Source organism: Bufo gargarizans, chromosome 5 (genome assembly GCF_014858855.1).
Source record: "Bufo gargarizans isolate SCDJY-AF-19 chromosome 5, ASM1485885v1, whole genome shotgun sequence".
Classification (NCBI taxonomy): domain Eukaryota; kingdom Metazoa; phylum Chordata; class Amphibia; order Anura; family Bufonidae; genus Bufo; species Bufo gargarizans.
The window spans coordinates 352,188,737-352,206,330 of record NC_058084.1 but is presented as its reverse complement, the minus strand read 5'-3'; the positions used below and the strand labels follow the sequence as shown (position 1 = coordinate 352,206,330).

General features: G+C 44.8%; 1 long non-coding RNA gene across 1 annotated transcript; it reads left to right on the top strand.

The window, feature by feature from the left end:
- The first annotated feature begins 668 nt into the window (after nucleotides 1–668).
- On the top strand, nucleotides 669–4,764 carry LOC122938102. Its single transcript, XR_006389975.1, has 3 exons — nucleotides 669–793; nucleotides 3,519–3,596; nucleotides 4,669–4,764. It is a non-coding gene; the product is annotated as an uncharacterized LOC122938102 (long non-coding RNA).
- Nucleotides 4,765–17,594: the final 12,830 nt, after the last annotated feature.

Here is a 17,594-nt window from a genome sequence, read left to right as displayed (position 1 = left end):
GGTGTCTATATGATCATATATCGTGCCTGTGAATAAAGCAGTGATATGTAGGTTAGCTTTCTGAGCAGATCTCAGTGTGGTTTAGCTATAGTACAGAGTGTGTATAATACACGTATATACAGAAGATATGTATAAGCCAGGACACATCTATTCCCTTAGCCTATCAATCAAGGAGAGGACAGGGGGGGGTTATGTAGCAGAGCTCAGATGATTCAGCCCCGCCTCTTAGTGCTTGAATTGCTAATTTGCATATGAATAAAAAATGCAGATATCTCTTCAGCCGTTTAGCATACAAACAAAAGAAAGGTATAGTTTTAATCAGCATGTTGAGCCTTACCAGGCAGTATGTCTGGTTTAATAGGGTTGATCCTGGTGATAGAACCACTTTAAATAAGTGTTTGACCTATTACTATAATAGAAATAAGAGTTATTAGATGACCAGTGAAAGTAAAAAGTACAATTCACACAGCTAGACAAACAGTTAACCCTTTGTGACAGAACATCTCAATATTTTTAATAAAGACCAACTGAAAAAATATATATTTAGTCCAAAATGAGTAAAATGCAATCATAAAAAAAATTGCCTTCCAAGGTGTACAGAGCCTTTAAAGCTTTGCTATGCCCTCAGAACATCCTTCCTTTTTCAGGTCAACTTTGTGACGTGTCAGCTGTTTGCTCTTGTCATTGCTGTGTGGTTCCGTACCTACCTGAGTCCAAGAAAAGCACATGCCTCTATCCGCCATGGCATCGCCACAATGATTGGTGTCTACCTGGCAGTATTTTGCTTTGGATGGTAAGTTGTAAATGCAGTTATATGTGCTGGTCCACCTAGTATTCTTTTTACTTAACTGAGCTGGAGCTTAAAGGGGTTATCCGGATTCGTGATATTGATGATTCATCCTCAGAATAGGTAATCAGTATCAAATCAGGGGTGGTCTGACTCCCAGCACACCTGCTGATCAGCTTTTTAAAGGGGGCACTGCTTTCGTGCGAGCGCTGCATCATCTTCAATGTTCACCTGCACACAGCCTGCTTTGTAGTGATGTTGCAGCGTAATTATTGCTTCTCCCATTTAAGTGAATGGGGTGAAAAACTGTAATTACTCCGGTACAAGGGAGATGGCATGCAGGTAAACATTAAAGAGGATGCAGCCCTCGTAGTGTCGGGAGTCAGACCACCAGCAATCTGATGTTGATGACCTATCCTGAGGATGGAATAGAGACATATGGAATGTCCCACTGTTGTGTGGAGAAAAGGGTTCCTCTTTAGTGGTAAGTGTCCACTTCAAGGGGGGCTCATAGTGGTACATTCACATTCACATGTTCATCATGGCTATAGTTTTCTAGTTTCCACAATGGATATGAGGGATCTTGTGGACTTACAATGTTTTTTTTTTTTCCACTGGGAAGAGTAGAAAGCATAATGTCCAGTTCACATTTAGACACTTTGGCAGTGTACACCAGGGGAATTACATGACGTAAACTCACACTTGCCTGCAGGCATCTATGTACCCAGCCTATATGAAAGACTTGAGTGTCCTTTTGGCATACAGAGTGCTTAGCGTGCATAGCCCTACTTTTTTTGGACTCCAGCAGCCTCCATTCCACCTCCCACATTCACGCCAGCCCATGTTCTCTACCGGGTGAGACAAGGGGCTCTCCTGTGCAGTTTACCTGTGTGCTGTCTGCTCCCTGTCACCACCAGTTCTCTTGCCTCAGACTATTGCATTCAATCATGTTGGGGGTAAAGCTAACCCCACTTCCCCCTGCTAGTTTTAAGCTCTTCTTGGCTACAGTAGTTGCCCCCTCTTTCTCCTTGGCTGAGGCAGGGGATGATTGGCCATAGACTCTAAAGGGAAATTTCCCGGCGGGCTGATGCCCAGGGGGCCACCTGAGCCCTCCTCATGGCCAGAAGCCAGGTAAGTAATGATCTGTCGCTCCAAGAGTTAACAAAAAGTTGTAAAATGTAACCAGAATTCGGTTAGGAAGAAGGGAAAAAGGGATAAGAGGGTGTGGGGATGTGCTCGTGGTAGGCTATGGTAGCGTCAGCAGTATTGAGGCAATCACAGACAGTCTTAGTGATACACCGTGACTTTATTTACACCAAAGGCATAACAGGCAATGTGCAGACCACACGGGTGCATATCCACATAGTGCATAAAACAAAAGTCCTTCCATAGAAAAACAAACAGCAGGTTTGGGTCACCTTGTTTTGGACAGATCACAACAGTTCTGCAGGCATGTAAGCTGCCTGCCTTTGTCTCCCTCAGGCCAGAGCCCCTTCGGCTTGTAGCACCACAGGTCCCAGGGCTATCCTTCAATGTGTGCTGCGCCCAGACTCTCCTTCACCAGCACTCACTCTGTCTGTGGAAATCTCCAGCACAGCAAGACACACCCCACCCCCATCATCAGCAGACTGGGTTCTTTAAAGGCCCAGCTCCACCAAAAACCTGGTCTGGCCGTGGGGAACAGGCACCCCCCCCCCCCCAGCTCTTTACCTGTTCCCAGTAAGAACCGACCCGGACACGCTGCGCCAGAAGCATTCGCCGCTGTAACCGCAATGATCCGGTTCTTACTCCACCGAGGCCAGGACCTCTGGTGGCACGTATCGTCCATCCATTACTATTCCGGGGACTCTCCCACAAGGGGTAGAGGATTACAAAGTGCCAGGGGAATGCTCTAATGATGGAGTGTTGCGGAATTGGACACTAAGGCTAGGTTCACACCGGAGTGTTTTACAGCTCGTTCCTACGCGCTGTAAAACACTCAACAGGCAAAAACCAATGTTTCCCTATGGGCATGGTTCTCATCTGAGCGTTTTAAAGCTCGTACGAACGCGCTGTAAAACGCCCTACGCCCCAAGGAGTACAGGAGCTTCTTTGGGGCGTATTGTGGCAGTTTTTCATTGGATGCCTCTGTGGTTAATCACACAAATGCGTGTACTACGCGTGTTTCCAAAATACAAAAACTACCCAAAATACACCTCAAAAAGCGCTTATCGAATACGCTCAGGTGTGAACCCAGCCTAAGGCTACACCCTATGTATTTAATTCAACCCAAACTGGTGAACTGTGAATATAGAGCAAGATAAAACTTAAAAAAGGAATATACACAGAGTGCATATGAAGTGTGGGGGTGCCAAAGAAATGCCAATCCTAGGTGTGTTAGTGAAGAATTACAAAGTAAAAGATTTTTAAAAAAAAATACATACTTCTGAGTGCGGTAGATACTGGTTTTGAAACGGTATATTAACCACTTACTTTACCAGGGAGGGGAGTATGAGTTAACTCAATCCACTCGTACCCTCACCTCCCTCGCCGAGATCTCTTGACAGATGTAATGGATTCCTTTTCCCAGAGTGGTAAAACAGGGACCTCACAGGATGTAGCATCAGAAGGTTGCTTTATTCAAATTAAAATGAGCTTGATGCGTTTTGGGGAAGTAACTAAATCCCCTTCCTCAGGAGCAAGTTATAGAAGCTTATAAATCTATTGTGATGTTTTGCCTTCTATATTTTAGGTACTCCTTGCACATATTTTCTTTGGTTCTTTTGAACTACTGCATCATGATCTATGCAAGTATTGAAAAAGTTCACAGGTAAGGAGAGAGCATGAAGCAAACGTTTCCTGTGTGCTACCTTAAAAGTGTTGTCTTAAAGGGTTTGTGCCATGGTTGGTGTAAAAAATGAAAATTGACAACATATAGTACATGACAATACCTTTTTAACAAAGCTAAAACCAGCCCTGCACCTCACATAGATCCAGAGAGCTCCACGTTCACTGCTCCGATTGCTCTGCTAGATTATCTGCAGCCTGGCAGCTCAGGGGGCATGTCCTGTATGCTGCAGTTCTCTCCCTATAACTCCTTCTAACAGAACATACGGCTGGTGGCAGTTGAATTTTTAACCTGAGCACTTTCGACCAGCTCAGTGAGACGGACAGAAAATACAAATAAGAACAAACAGCAGGTGGCGCTATGCAGATACATTTGTTGAATAGCTCATTGGCTATATTACATTTTTAATTACATGCAATTACAAATGTATTCAGATCCAGGTGCTGGCTTGAAATTTAGATAATGCTGTGATACAACCCATTTAAGAAAGAAGATGGAGTATATACAATCAGAGACGTCTTTATGCCTGTGTGCGTCTTGGTTTCACTGCAGGTGAATAAAGACGCCATTGTTTGCATATACTGGTGAGTGCTATCTCTTCCAGGTTGGTTGATCTTTGAGGTCATCTGCCATATCCCTGGCATGCTCCTCTTCCTGTTTGTGCATACTGTGAGACTGTGACAGGTCTAACACAGGTTTGCTTTTGCTGGTGTGCCACAATAAATGCACTGTTTGGACTTTAAACCTGGTGTCCTGAAGTCGTATCTGTGAGGATGAGCCCCTGAAAGAAAGCTACCCCCCACAATACGCATGGACGCCATTAGTTTAATGCATATATTAAAAGAAAGTAACTGCATCCAATAGAAGCAGGATGGATCTGTATTTTGGCTCACTATTTCCCTTTTGGTGCTTTGGTTAGGGTTTATCCTAAAGTATGACTACAAATAACTGTAATTCACAATTTATCTGAAATTACTGAATTCTTTGATGTTCCTCCTGAAGTTGTGAGATAATATTGAGAATAAATACTGATGCAATCTGCTATGTGTTTCAGTTACTCCTTTATACTTGCACTGGGATACCTAACGCTATGCCAGATTAACCGAGTGTATATATTCAACTACGGGATCCTCACGACAGATTTTTCTGGGTAAGTATAAACTGTCTGCTCAAGCATATATAATACTAGCAGGACCCTGCTTCGCATGGATATATTTTATCTATTTTGTTAAATGTTTGTGTGTCGTTAAAAGATATCGACAGTATCTCCCATGACGGTGACCTCTACAGCACCCCGCCACCTTATTAACAGTTAACTCCACAGCCCCCCACTCCTTAACAGTGACCCCCCAAAGTTCCCCGCCTCCTTAAAATGGGATCTCCACAGCAGCCCATCCCCTTAACTTTGACCTTCACAGCAGCCTGCCCCTTTAACAGTGAGTTTCACAGCATTCCACTCCCTTGACAGTGACCTCCTCAGGGGCCCGCTCCCTTAACAGTGACCTATACAGCACCCACCCCTTAACACTGACCTCCATAGGGGACGTCTCCTTATCTGTGACCTCCACTGTTCGCTGCCCCTTAACAGACCTCCACAGCACCCGTCCCTTTAACAAACTCGGGTAAAACTTTGTGTATGTGGAGACTAAGGGCCATGCGAGGTTCTTTTGGCTGATAAGGGACATGCGACCTTCCTGGACACCTGATGTACCTGTGTGCCAAATTTGGTGAAGATCGGTCCAGTTGTTTGGTCGCGCATAAAGAACAGACAAACAGACACTAATTTTTATATATTTAAGAGACTAGCAGAAGGACCCGGCTTTGCACAGGTATATTATATCTATTTTATTTAATGTTTCTGTGTGTCATTAAAATATATCGACAGTATATCCCATAACAGTGAACTCCACAGCCCCCTCACCCCTTAACACTGACACCCCCACAGTGCCCAGCCTTCTTAATACCAGGCTCCCTTAACAGAGACCTCACAGTACCCTGCTGCCTTAACAGAGACCTCCACAGCAGATGCTCCTTTAATAGTGGCCCCTGCCCCTTTAACAGTGACCTCCACAGTGTCCGCCCCTTTAACAGTGACCTCCACAGTGTCCGCCCCTTTAACAGTGACCTCCACAGTGTCCGCCCCTTTAACAGTGACCTCTACAGTGCCCGCCCCTTTAACAGTGACCTCTACAGTGCCCGCCCCTTTAACAGTGACCTCTACAGTGCCCGCCCCTTTAACAGTGACCTCTACAGTGCCCGCCCCTTTAACGGTGACCTCTACAGTGCCCGCCCCTTTAACGGTGACCTCTACAGTGCCCGCCCCTTTAACGGTGACCTCTACAGTGCCCGCCCCTTTAACGGTGACCTCTACAGTGCCCTTCCATTTAACGGGGACCTCTACAGTGCCCTTCCATTTAACGGGGACCTCCACAGTGCCTGCCCCTTTAATGCTAGGGCTACATGACGACATGTGTTGCGCAACATTTTGTCTCAACAATTTTTATAATGATAGGCTATGGTGTCGCACTGCGACATGCTGCGACAGCTACATGACAGTCGCAAAAATTTTTTTTTCAAAGTCAAAGAAATCCAAACAACTTTATTTGCTTTGTGAAATGTATACATGTTTCCGTTTTTTACGGATCCGCAAAAAACGGACCGAAATTCGGGATATAGAAAAATACTGACGTGTGAATGTAGCCTAAAGCTGTGTGTGTGGAGACTAAGGGCCATGCAAGTTTCTATTGGCTGATAAGGGGCATGTGACCGTGTGTATGGCAGTTGGGATATGAAGAGAAAGACTTGCAGGCTTGCATTGGCTAATGCAGGTCATATTTTGGGAATATCTCAGGAACGGTACATCCTAGAGAACTGAGACCCAGTCTAAAACCTTTCCAGACACCCAATGTACATGTGTGCCAAATCTGTTGAAGATCGCTCCGGTCGTTATGGTCGCGCATAAAGAACAGACAGACAGATAGAGATATAGCCTCACTGGCAAAATAAATATCATACCAAGATAGAGTTACTGGAATCGAATGTAATGATTTACTGTATAAAGTGATTACAATATTAGAGGCAAAGGATATGTTTAGTGTAGAAAACTGCACAATTGAATAGAGGCTCTAGGCAGTGGCGTTGCTAGGGCTGGTGTCACCCGGTGCAGTAGAAAAATTGTGTCACCTCCCCCCCCAAAGCAATAATTTTTTTGCCATATATGGGGGTGCTACTGGCGTAGGGGGGCATCCATTAGCTCAGCAGACTCCCCCCCCCCCCCCCCCCCTCAAAGTTTAGAGCCCCAGCACACACTTTCCCTTTTTTTTTTTACAATGTGCAGATAGTATTGTACCCCTCCAGCCACCCCTCTCCCCCCCCCCCTTCTCCACCCCCTCTTCTCCAACCACCCAGCACCCTTACGCACATAAAACAAGTAATATATATAATATAGCTTACAGTGAATTACTGTAAATACTTACAGTTCTGAAAACTCCGGCAGGCTCAGGATCAGGGCTCTGGGCAGCTGGGCTCATGGACCTATAAGACGCACCTAGGTTTTAGATGGGGACTATAAGAAAAAAAAAATTCATTACACCTCAGGTCAGACCACCAATCAGACCCCCAATGTTAATAAGACCTCAAATCAGACACCTATTCAGATCTCAGCTTAGACCCCAATGTAAATGACCCCCAATCAGACCTCAGATAAGAGCCCTATTCCTCTCATAACCCCCATTATCAGCCCCCATGCCTCTCATTAGCCCCATAATCAGCCCTTATGCCTCTCAGCCCCCATTATCAGCCCCCATGCCTCTCATTAACCCCATTATCAGCCCTTATGCCTCTCATTAGCCCCATAATCAGCCCTTATGCCTCTCAGCCCCCATTATCAGCCCCCATGCCTCTCATTAACCCCATTATCAGCCCTTATGCCTCTCATTAGCCCCATAATCAGCCCTTATGCCTCTCAGCCCCCATTATCAGCCCCCATGCCTCTCATTAGCCCCATAATCAGCCCTTATGCCTCTCAGCCCCCATTATCAGCCCTTATGCCTCTTAGCCCCCATTATCAGCCCTTATGCCTCTCAGCCCCCACGCCTCTCATTAGCCCCATAATCAGCCCTTATGCCTCTCAGCCCCCATTATCAGCCCTTATGCCTCTCAGCACCCATTATGTCTCTCAGCCCCCATTATGCCATTGCCTCGTCGAGTCAGCCCAATTTATGCCTCAGCCCCCTCCTTCATTATGCCTCTCAGCCCAATTTATGCCTCAGCCCCCCCCCATTATGCCTCTCAGCCCAATTTATGCCTCAAACCCCCCCCCCATTATGCCTCTCAGCCCAATTTATACCTCAGCCCCCCCATTATGCCTCTCAGCCCAATTTATGCCTCAGCCTCTTCCCCCATATTATGCCTCTCAGCCCCCAGCAACCTGGCCATAATGCCCCAATTGCCCCCCAAAAAATAAAACACTTACCTCTCTAGCTCCTGGACGCCGCCGCTCCTCACGAGCACCTCCTGCGATCTTCTTCCTGCTGTCGGCTGGCGCGCGGACCAGGAAGCGGTGAGTACAGATCCTTCACCGCATCCCGGTCCTCCGGTACTAATCAGCTCTTTCAAAATGGAAGCGCTGATTAGTATTCACAGTGTTAAAGGGGAATCGCGCCTATGCACTCACCCGATCAGACTGGTGTCACCCGGTGCGGGCCGCACCCCCTTCGCAACGCCACTGGCTCTAGGACCCTGTTGGGCTGCCTCTATCCTAGATACGAGATGAAGCTCGATTGGGCATAGAGGCATACAGGTCCCGTGTGGTATACTGCAGCACATTTGCCAACAGATATTGTAGCAGGGCTTGTTGATCGCTCCCACAAATCCCCTACCTATGCTGCTGCCAAATGTCAAATTTGGCTTCGGGAGCAGCTACTGCAGATGCGCCTCTACCTGGAAGTGTAGCAGCACTTGCACAATAGCTGCTCCCAAAGCTGAATTTGAGCAGTGGCACAGGCAGGAGACTTACAAGGCTGGGTGGGAATTCCTGTCCTGTCAATTATACAGCTTTATAGTGCTTCCCCCTCTTCTCCATAGTACCAATCCATATTGTGCCAGTATATAGGGCCCCCATAGTGCTTCCCCTTTTCTCTATAGTGGCACCCATAGTGCTTCCCCTCTTCTCCATAGTACCAATCCATATTGTGCCTAGGGCCCACATAGTACTTCCCCTCTTCTACATAGTGCCTCCCCATATTTTGGCAGTATATAGGGCCCCCATAGTGCTTCCCCTCTTTTCCATAGCAGCCCCCATAGTGCTTCCCCTCTTCTCCATAGTACAAATCCATATTGTGCCAGTATATAGGGCCCAGACTCCCCTTCTTGCCACAGTATACTATGAATACTAAAAACAATAAACACATTTAATTACCTTATGCTGATATCAGTGATGCGATGCAGGCCTGTGTCCCGCTCTGTATGGCTCAGGCGTGATGTCATCGCGCCGCCTGCACCGGCCTCTGATAGGCTACAGGCACTAGGTCTGTAGCCTATCAGAGGAATGGGCAAGGTAGACTACTCTCACCTGCTCCTCCGCACTATTCATTTGTATCGCTGTCCTGAGGACGGTGATACAGATGAATATGAAGATGAGCGCTTCCACAATGAAAGCGCTCATCTCCACTCCTGCTGCCTCCGGACAGCTCTGCGGGCTGGATAAAAAGGTCCCATCACTGAGATAGGTCATCAATATCTGATTTTTGGGGATCCAACTCCCAGCACCCCCACCAATTAGCTGTTGGAAGGGGCTCCAGCACTTCTTTTCATTGGTGGCATCTCAGCCCCCTTTAAACATCTTGTATCCGTGGGGGTGCAATGAGTCAGACCCTGACCAATCAGATATTGATGACCTCTACTGTGGATAGGTCATCAATATGTACTGTCTTCAACAACCCGTTCAATCATACGAGCAAGAAACATTTTAAATGAGCCAAAATTATACAGACTTGGGAAACATGACAGATTTTTTTGATTTTTTTTCTGTAATATACAAAGTTTTTTTCATAACCATATTGCATTAACCCTTTTGCACGCCTGGACATAACTGTACGTCCATGGTGCAAGAGGACTGTATGAAGCAGGCTCACAAGCTGAACCAGCTCCATGCACAGCAGCTGTGTTACCTAACAGACACCTGCCTGGCGTCCTGCAGTGGACTGGATCGTAGATAACTCTGATCCCAGCCATATAACCCCTCAGATGCCACAGTCAATAGCAACTGCGGTAGATAGAAGAGTTAGATGACTATTGCAATATATTGTACCAATGATCGGACAACTGTATGTCCAAGTCCCCATGTGAAACTTAAAAATAAGTAAAATAAAAATCCCATGCGATGAACGCTGTAAAAAAATAAATAAATGATGGAATTGCTGTTTGTGTCACCTCGATTTTTGTCAACCCAAAATGGTACAAGTAAAAACTATAGCCCATCATGCAAAAAAAGCCTTTACACAACTGACAAAAAAAAAAAAGTTTAGTATTGTGTCAATTCTAAGAAAAAAAATATTTTTAATAAAAAATTGATTTTATAATACAAAAGTAGTAAAACATGAAAAAAACCTATATGAATTTTGGTATTTCCTTATTCGTATCGACACTAAGAATAGTTTATATATACCACATGTGAACCCATAAAAAATAATAAAACACAGAATTGCAATTTTTGCCCACCTCACTTCCCAAAAAATGACATAGAAAGTGATAAAAAAATCATATGCATCCCGAAATGGTACCAATTCAAACAACAGCCTGTCCCACCAAAATCAAGCCCTTGTACAGTTACGTTGATGGAAAAATAAAAATGTTATGGATGGTAGTATATGGCGATGCGAATAACTTATTTTTAATAAAGTGATTTTATGATGCAAAAGTAATAAAACAGGAAAAAACTAAAGAAATCTGATATCACTAGAATTATATCTTTCTGGGAAGTATAGTTTAAAAAATGGGGTTATTTATTGGGGTTTCCACTATACTGGTACTCCAGAGGTGTTGCACGTTCGACATGGCATCCAAACCCATTCCAGTACAATCTGCGCTTCAAAAGACAAATGACTTTCCTTCCCTTCTGAGTCCTGCTGTGTGCCCATACAGCAGGTTATGACCACATATGGAGTATTGCTCTTTTCTGGCCTGCCCTTTTTAACCCCTTCCCGACCTATGACGTACTACTACGTCATGGGAACCACTGCGTTCCCACAATTTGACGTAATAGTACATCATAGTGATCGCGCGGGCACCGGAGCGGTGCGCGTGCGATCACTGCAGGGGCCCAGGAGTCCGCGGTAGCTGGGCCCCTGCTGTATTCGCCGGCATCGCTGTAAAAGCCGATGCTGGCGGATTAACCCCTCTATGTCGCGGTCCGCGCTGACCGCGACATAGAAGAGGTTTGTGTCGAGTGAGTGATCGCATCGAGTCCACGCACTGCTGTGGCGGGGATCCGATGCGACACAAGGCAGCCCGATGCAGTGCAGAGGCTGCCCAATGCCTTGCATGGCATCGGGAACTGCCTTCTATGGGTGCCGAGGAGATCCAGCCTCAGGTTGAGTCTCCCGTGCAACCTGTTAGTGTATGACTCAGTGTCATACACTAACAGGCAATGCATTACAATACAGATGTATTGTAATGCATTGCAGAGGAGATCAGACCCCCAAAAGTGAACATCGTAAAGAAAGTGAAGAAGTGTTTTTAATAAAATTAATAAAGTAATAAAATTAATAAAGGAAAAAAGGAAAAAAAAGCCCCTTTCCCCTTATTTTATAATAAAAAACAGAAAAAACCTAGAAAACCCACACATATTAGGTATTGCGGCGTCCGTAATGACCGGCTCTATAAATATATCACATGATCCACCCTGTCCGATAAACACCATAAAAAACAAACAGTGTAAAAAGAAGCTATTTTTGTCAGCTTACATCACAAAAAGTGCAACACCAAGCGATCAAAAAGGCATATGTCCCACAAAATGGTATTAATAAAACCGGGAGTGATCAAAAAGGCATATGCCCCCCAAAATAGTACTAATCTGTCACCTCCTCCTGCAAAAAATGAGCCCCTACCTAAGCCAATCACCCAAAAAAATTTAAAAAAACTATGGCTCAGAATATGGAGGCACTAAAACATGATTTTTTTTTTGTTTAAAAAATGAAATCATTGTGTAAAACTTACATAAATAAAAATAAATCGAGCTTGATCATATACATAGAGCTCTGGGGCCTAAATCGGTTGAACCAGCCAGGCCACGCGACATTGCGTGCCGTGTCCACTTTTACAAAATCAAAGAAGCCATCTTGAATGCTGCCCGTCAGGCAGAGAAAGTGGAAATTGAAGGGCCTCAGATCCAAATAATGCCTGACCTCTCCAGAAGAACACTTTAACTTCGCAGAGCGGTACGTCCTAACCTTACCCTGCTAAAAGACATTACCTACAGATGGGGATTCCCATTTCAGCTCCATGCAAAGAAGGATGGAAGACCGGCGACATTCCATGATCCAGCAGACCTCTCCAAGTTTCTAGAGACTTTCTCATTACCTCAGGTCTCCCTTCCGGACTGACCGACAGTCCCATCTTCGATGCACATGCCAGCAATGGTCCAAGGTGCCCCCAAGATCTTCGAAGCAGAGGAAGACGTCTTAATAGACTTCTCGTTTATTAACCTACATTCATAGTTAAATGCGTATGTACTCATTGTGCTCCTAACTGTTTAAAATGTTGGTAGGAAGTTTGTAATTCCCATAGGTTACAATTACTTAATGTGAGGTTTATTCCTGTTAGGTTGGTTAGCTAATACTATTGATGGATAGTTCTGTTTAATAATAATAATTGAAGTTCAGGGCTGGTGGGGGGGGGGTGATATGCTTCGCCTCCACTTCTCCCTCCCTTTAAATAGGGTTGTAGGGTTACCCTTAATAATTTCCGAGTTATCGGAGTAGTGTTTTTTTCAGCAGATGGCTCCCAGGAAATGTTTGGCCTATTTGTCTTGTCCCCCTGTTCTGTTTGTCTACCCTTTCGTTTTCCCCTTCCCAATCTTTTCCTTGAATTGCGAGGTATAAAGATGCTCATCTATCTACTAATCTATGGCTTCTATTAAGATCTGTTCTTATGATGTTAATGGTCTAAACGACCCTGCTAACAGAAATCAAATTTTGCATAGCCTTCACAAGCAGAAGGTCTCTATAGCTCTTCTGCAAGAAACCCACTTTAAGTCTGGGCATGTCCCTTCTTGCAAAAATAGATATTTCTCAGAATGGGTTCATAGCACATTCCCGGGGTCCAAATCCAAAGGGGTGTCTATAGCTATACATAAGTCGACCCCTTGTAATATTTTAAGTTCAGAAATAGATACATCGGGTTGTTTTCTCTTCCTTAAAGTATAACTGTCGCATATTTTTTATTTTTTTGTATTGGATTGTGGTGATTAATATCACCTTGGTGGCCCTATTTCAACTTTTCACTGTGTATTCAATTCTCCCTTAATTCCACATTTTTGTTCCCTGTACTGCCTACTTTTACCTGTGCTTAAAATAGGGTTGCTAGGCATGGTCCGTCTATCTGTTGAAGGACGGAGGACGCAGAAGGAGGCTGTGTGAAAAGTCACATTACTGACAGCCAGGGACTGTAAGTAAATGATTAAAGCCAGGTCCTCCCCAGCAGCTGATAACAGTGCCTGGGCTGTGTGCACTTCTCCCTGTCCCTGCGCTTGGCAGACGCTCCCTCACTCACCAGACCTGGAGAAGGTAGAGTTGAACCAGCGTACAACAGGGAAGGGAGATCTGCTCAGTGTATAAATGAAAGCAACATGTGGTAAGAGGACCCCTTTGTGCTGCAGGAGATGAACCCTTTAGGGGGAGGGCTCTGGTTACTGACACTTTTGGGGGGCTATTGTTACTGGCTAATGAGGGCAGGCGGGATTAGCCTCAGGGTGAGGGCAGTGGCGGCCATCTTAACTGAATAGTGAGATTGCAATTTTATGCAGACTGGTTGCTAAGGGCTGAATCTTATTAAATATGGGGTAAGTCAGTCTAATAGTAACTGATTCTGGAATGTCATGTTATTAGTAACTACATATATGAAAATTGAAATTAGGGTCTAAATGTGACAGTTATCCTTTAAGTTGTCTGTACATGCTAAAATGTTGGTAATAGCGAATGTCTATTTCCCTAACACAGGTCAATCCCGGTTCTCCCCTGCGATATTTGCTGCTCTAGAGGAATTTGGTGGAGACCTACCGATTTTATTTTTGGTGGTGACTTAAATTTCTCCCTGGACGCCTCTATTGATGTTTCTTTACGTAGGTCTTCTGTTCCTCCTGGGGTGGCCCGTGGATTTAACCTCTTCAGGACACATGACGTACCGGTACGTCATGATGCCCTGGTACTTAAGGACACATGACGTACCGGTACGTCATGTGTTGTTCCGATCACTGCCGCCCGGCTGGCAGTGATCGGAACAAGGTGCCTGCACAAATCATTGAGCAGGCACCTAGGCTAAATGCGCGGGGGGGTCCCGTGACCCCCCATGTCGGCGTTCGCAACAAACCGCAGGTCAATTCAGACCTGCGGTTTGATGCGCTTTTTGCCGTTTCTGATCCCCGCGGTCCCTGACCGCGGGGATCAGAAACTTTACAATGCCCAGAATATATATGTTCTTCCTCCCCCTGCACCCCTGAATGATATTTAGTGGGCGGGTGGTGCAGGGGGAGGGTTGCGGGCGGTGCGGGAGGCGGGCGGTGCGGCAGGCGGGATCGCGATCCCCCACCCGCCTCCCATTGCGTAATCGTTGGTGTAGAGTGGGTATACCAGGGTGCCAGCACATTGCTGGCACCCTGGTATAAACGGCTGACATCGTTGATGCGATGTCAGCCGTTTAACCCTTTCCATACAGCGGTCCGTACGGACCGCTGTATGGAAAAGGTTAACAGCGCAGGGAGCTCCCTCCCTCTCCGATCGGGGGACTGCTGTGCCTTTGCAGCCCCCCGATGGGAGAGGGAGAGAGCCCCCAGACAGCCCCCCGACACCCCAGTCCTCACCCTTCCCCGTCTGCGAAGTTGTGGCAGACGGGGAAGGCTCCCATGGCAACAGGACGCCTGCTCAGGCGTCCTGCTGTCCATGGTGCTGAACAGATCTGTGCTGAAAGCATAGATCTGTTCAGTGTAAGTAAAATACAGTGCAGTACCCTATATAGAGTACAGTACTGTATTATGCAGACATCAGACCCACTGGATCTTCAAGAACCAAGTGGGTCTGGGTAAAAAAAAATGTGAAAAAAGTGAAAAAAAAAGTAAAAATTAAAAAACACATTTATCACTGATTAAAAATGAAAAAAATTAAATTCCCTACACATGTTTGGTATCGCCGCGTCCGTAACGACCTGATCTATAAAACGGTTATGTTACTTTACCCGAACGGTGAACGCCATAAAAATAAAAAATTAAAAACTATGATGAAATAGAAATTTTGCCCACCTTACTTCCCAAAAAAAGGTAATAAAAGTGATCAAAAAAGTCGCATGTACGCCAAAATTGTAACAATCAAACCGTCATCTCATCCCGCAAAAAATGAGACCCTACTTAAGATAATCGCCCAAAAACTGAAAAAACTATGGCTCTTAGACTATGAAAACACTAAAACATCATTTTTTTTGTTTCAAAAATGAAATCATTGTGTAAAACTTACATAAATTAAAAAAAGTATACATATTAGGTATTAAATGGGTTAAAATGGAAAATTAGACAAAAAAATGAAATTCTCAAATTTCATCCCCATTTGCCAATAACTCTTGTGCAACACCTAAAGGGTTAACGACGTATGTAAAATCAGTTTTGAATACCTTGAGGGGTGTAGTTTCTTAGATGGGGTCATTTTTGGGAGGTTTCTATTATCTAAGCCTCACAATATGACTTCAAACCTGAACTGGTCCATAAAAAGTGGGATTTTGAAGATTTCTGAAAATTTTCAAAATTTCCTTCTAAACTTCTAAGCCTTGTAACATCCCCAAAAAATAAAATATCATTCCCAAAATGCTACAAACATGAAGTAGACATATGGGGAATGTAAAATCATCACAATTTTTGGGGGTATTACTATGTATTACAGAAGTAGAGAAACTGAAACTTTGAAATTTGCAAATTTTTGAAATTTTTGGGTAAATTAGGTATTATTTTGTGCAAAAAAAATATTTTTTTTGACTTCATTTTACCAGTGTCATGAAGTACAATATGTGACGAAAAAACAATCTCAGAACGGCCTGGATAAGTCAAAGCGTTTTAAAGTTATCAGCACTTAAAGTGACACTGGTCAGATTTGCAAAAAATGGCCTGGTCCTAAGGTGTAAAAAGGCTGTGTCCCTAAGGGGTTAAGAGACACCTACAACACCTTAAACTTGTGGACATATGGCTTATTTTATACCCTAAGATTTCACTTTATTTTCTGCATAACAACTATTACTTATTAATCTTGACTATCTTCTTCTTTCTCACTCCCTACTGGATGCCCGCCCCTCTGCCGGTATTGAGCCCGTCTTATTCTCTGATCACTCCCTTATCTGGGTGACCTTGGAAATTGGGGACCATATCCTCTCCCAGGGTTATTGGAAACTCAACGATAACATACTTAGTTATACACTATTTGTGTGGCTGATGTTAAAGCTGCTATTTCAGACTTTGTGGAGGTTCATAAAACAGATCCTTCAAGCCCAACCACTCAGTGGGAGGCTTTGAAATGTGTAGTACGGGGTAGACTCCTCTTACACACCTCTAGATTAAAGAAAATGAGAGTTGAGCAGATAAGGTCTCTGCTGCAGAAACTGGCTGCTCTGGAACAGAGTCATAAGGGCTCTCTCTCTTCAGTGGTGTATCAAGAGTTATGTGACACACGTTTGGCTCTTAAGAAGATAATTGACCAGAAATACCTGGGAGCCAGAGATAGACTCCAAAAGCTTTTTTATGGACATGGAGATAAGTGCGGTAGATTGCTAGCAAGAGCTCTGAGGCCAAGACCAAACTCCTCCTATATTTCTTCCCTTAATCAACGGAAAGGGGGTCGTGTCCACTCTACAGGGGATATTCTGCGAGAATTCCAAACATACTATGGGGAACTCTACAACCTGAGAGGGAAGTATGCAGATCTTCATTTAGACGTTAAAATGCAGAAAATTAGAAACTACATCTAGGGCCTGTTGGGCCCTAAACTTTCTGGAGAACACAGGGACATCCTAGAAGGGGAAATATCAGTACATGAGGTACAGGGCAATATTAAAAGATTGGTTGTTGGGAAATGCCTAGGCCTCGTTTTTATAAGAAATTCCTCAAGGACATCTCCAGCCCAGGGGTCGAGTGGAGGGGGAACGCGTGGGAACGGCGTTCCTGCACTTTTTTCATGGCAGGAACGCCGTTCCCTTTCAAGCCTCAAGTCAGGAGAACGCGGCTGAAATCAGGGGGTGAAGCGCACTGTGCAGGGCAGGCTAAGCGGCTTCACAGCTGTCTGTGCGGTGCTGCTGCTGTCTGTGACTCCTCTCATGGCGCCCCGCCCCCTACTGACATCATCTCCTTCACTTCTTCTGTCGGCCTAATACGCTGCGAGTATGTTCAGTCAGCTGAGATCATTTAGAATGTCTTTAAGAAAAGTTTGTCCCTGGGATTCGAACTCACGACCTCTACACATCAGAGGCAAGGCATTTACCCTCACAGCCATGAATGCTGTCTAGGTAGTTGCTTAAAAAAAAAAAAAAAAAAAAAAAAAAATATAAGACTTCTACTTATACCTAGTGTACTGATACCTAGTGTACGACCATACACATGACAGCTGCCCACTGTGTATGGATGTAGCAGAGCTGGGTGTGTTGGGGCAGCTGTCATGTGTATGGTTGTACACTAGGTATCAGTACACTAGGTATGAGTAGAAGTCTTATTATTTTTTTTTAAGCAACTACCTA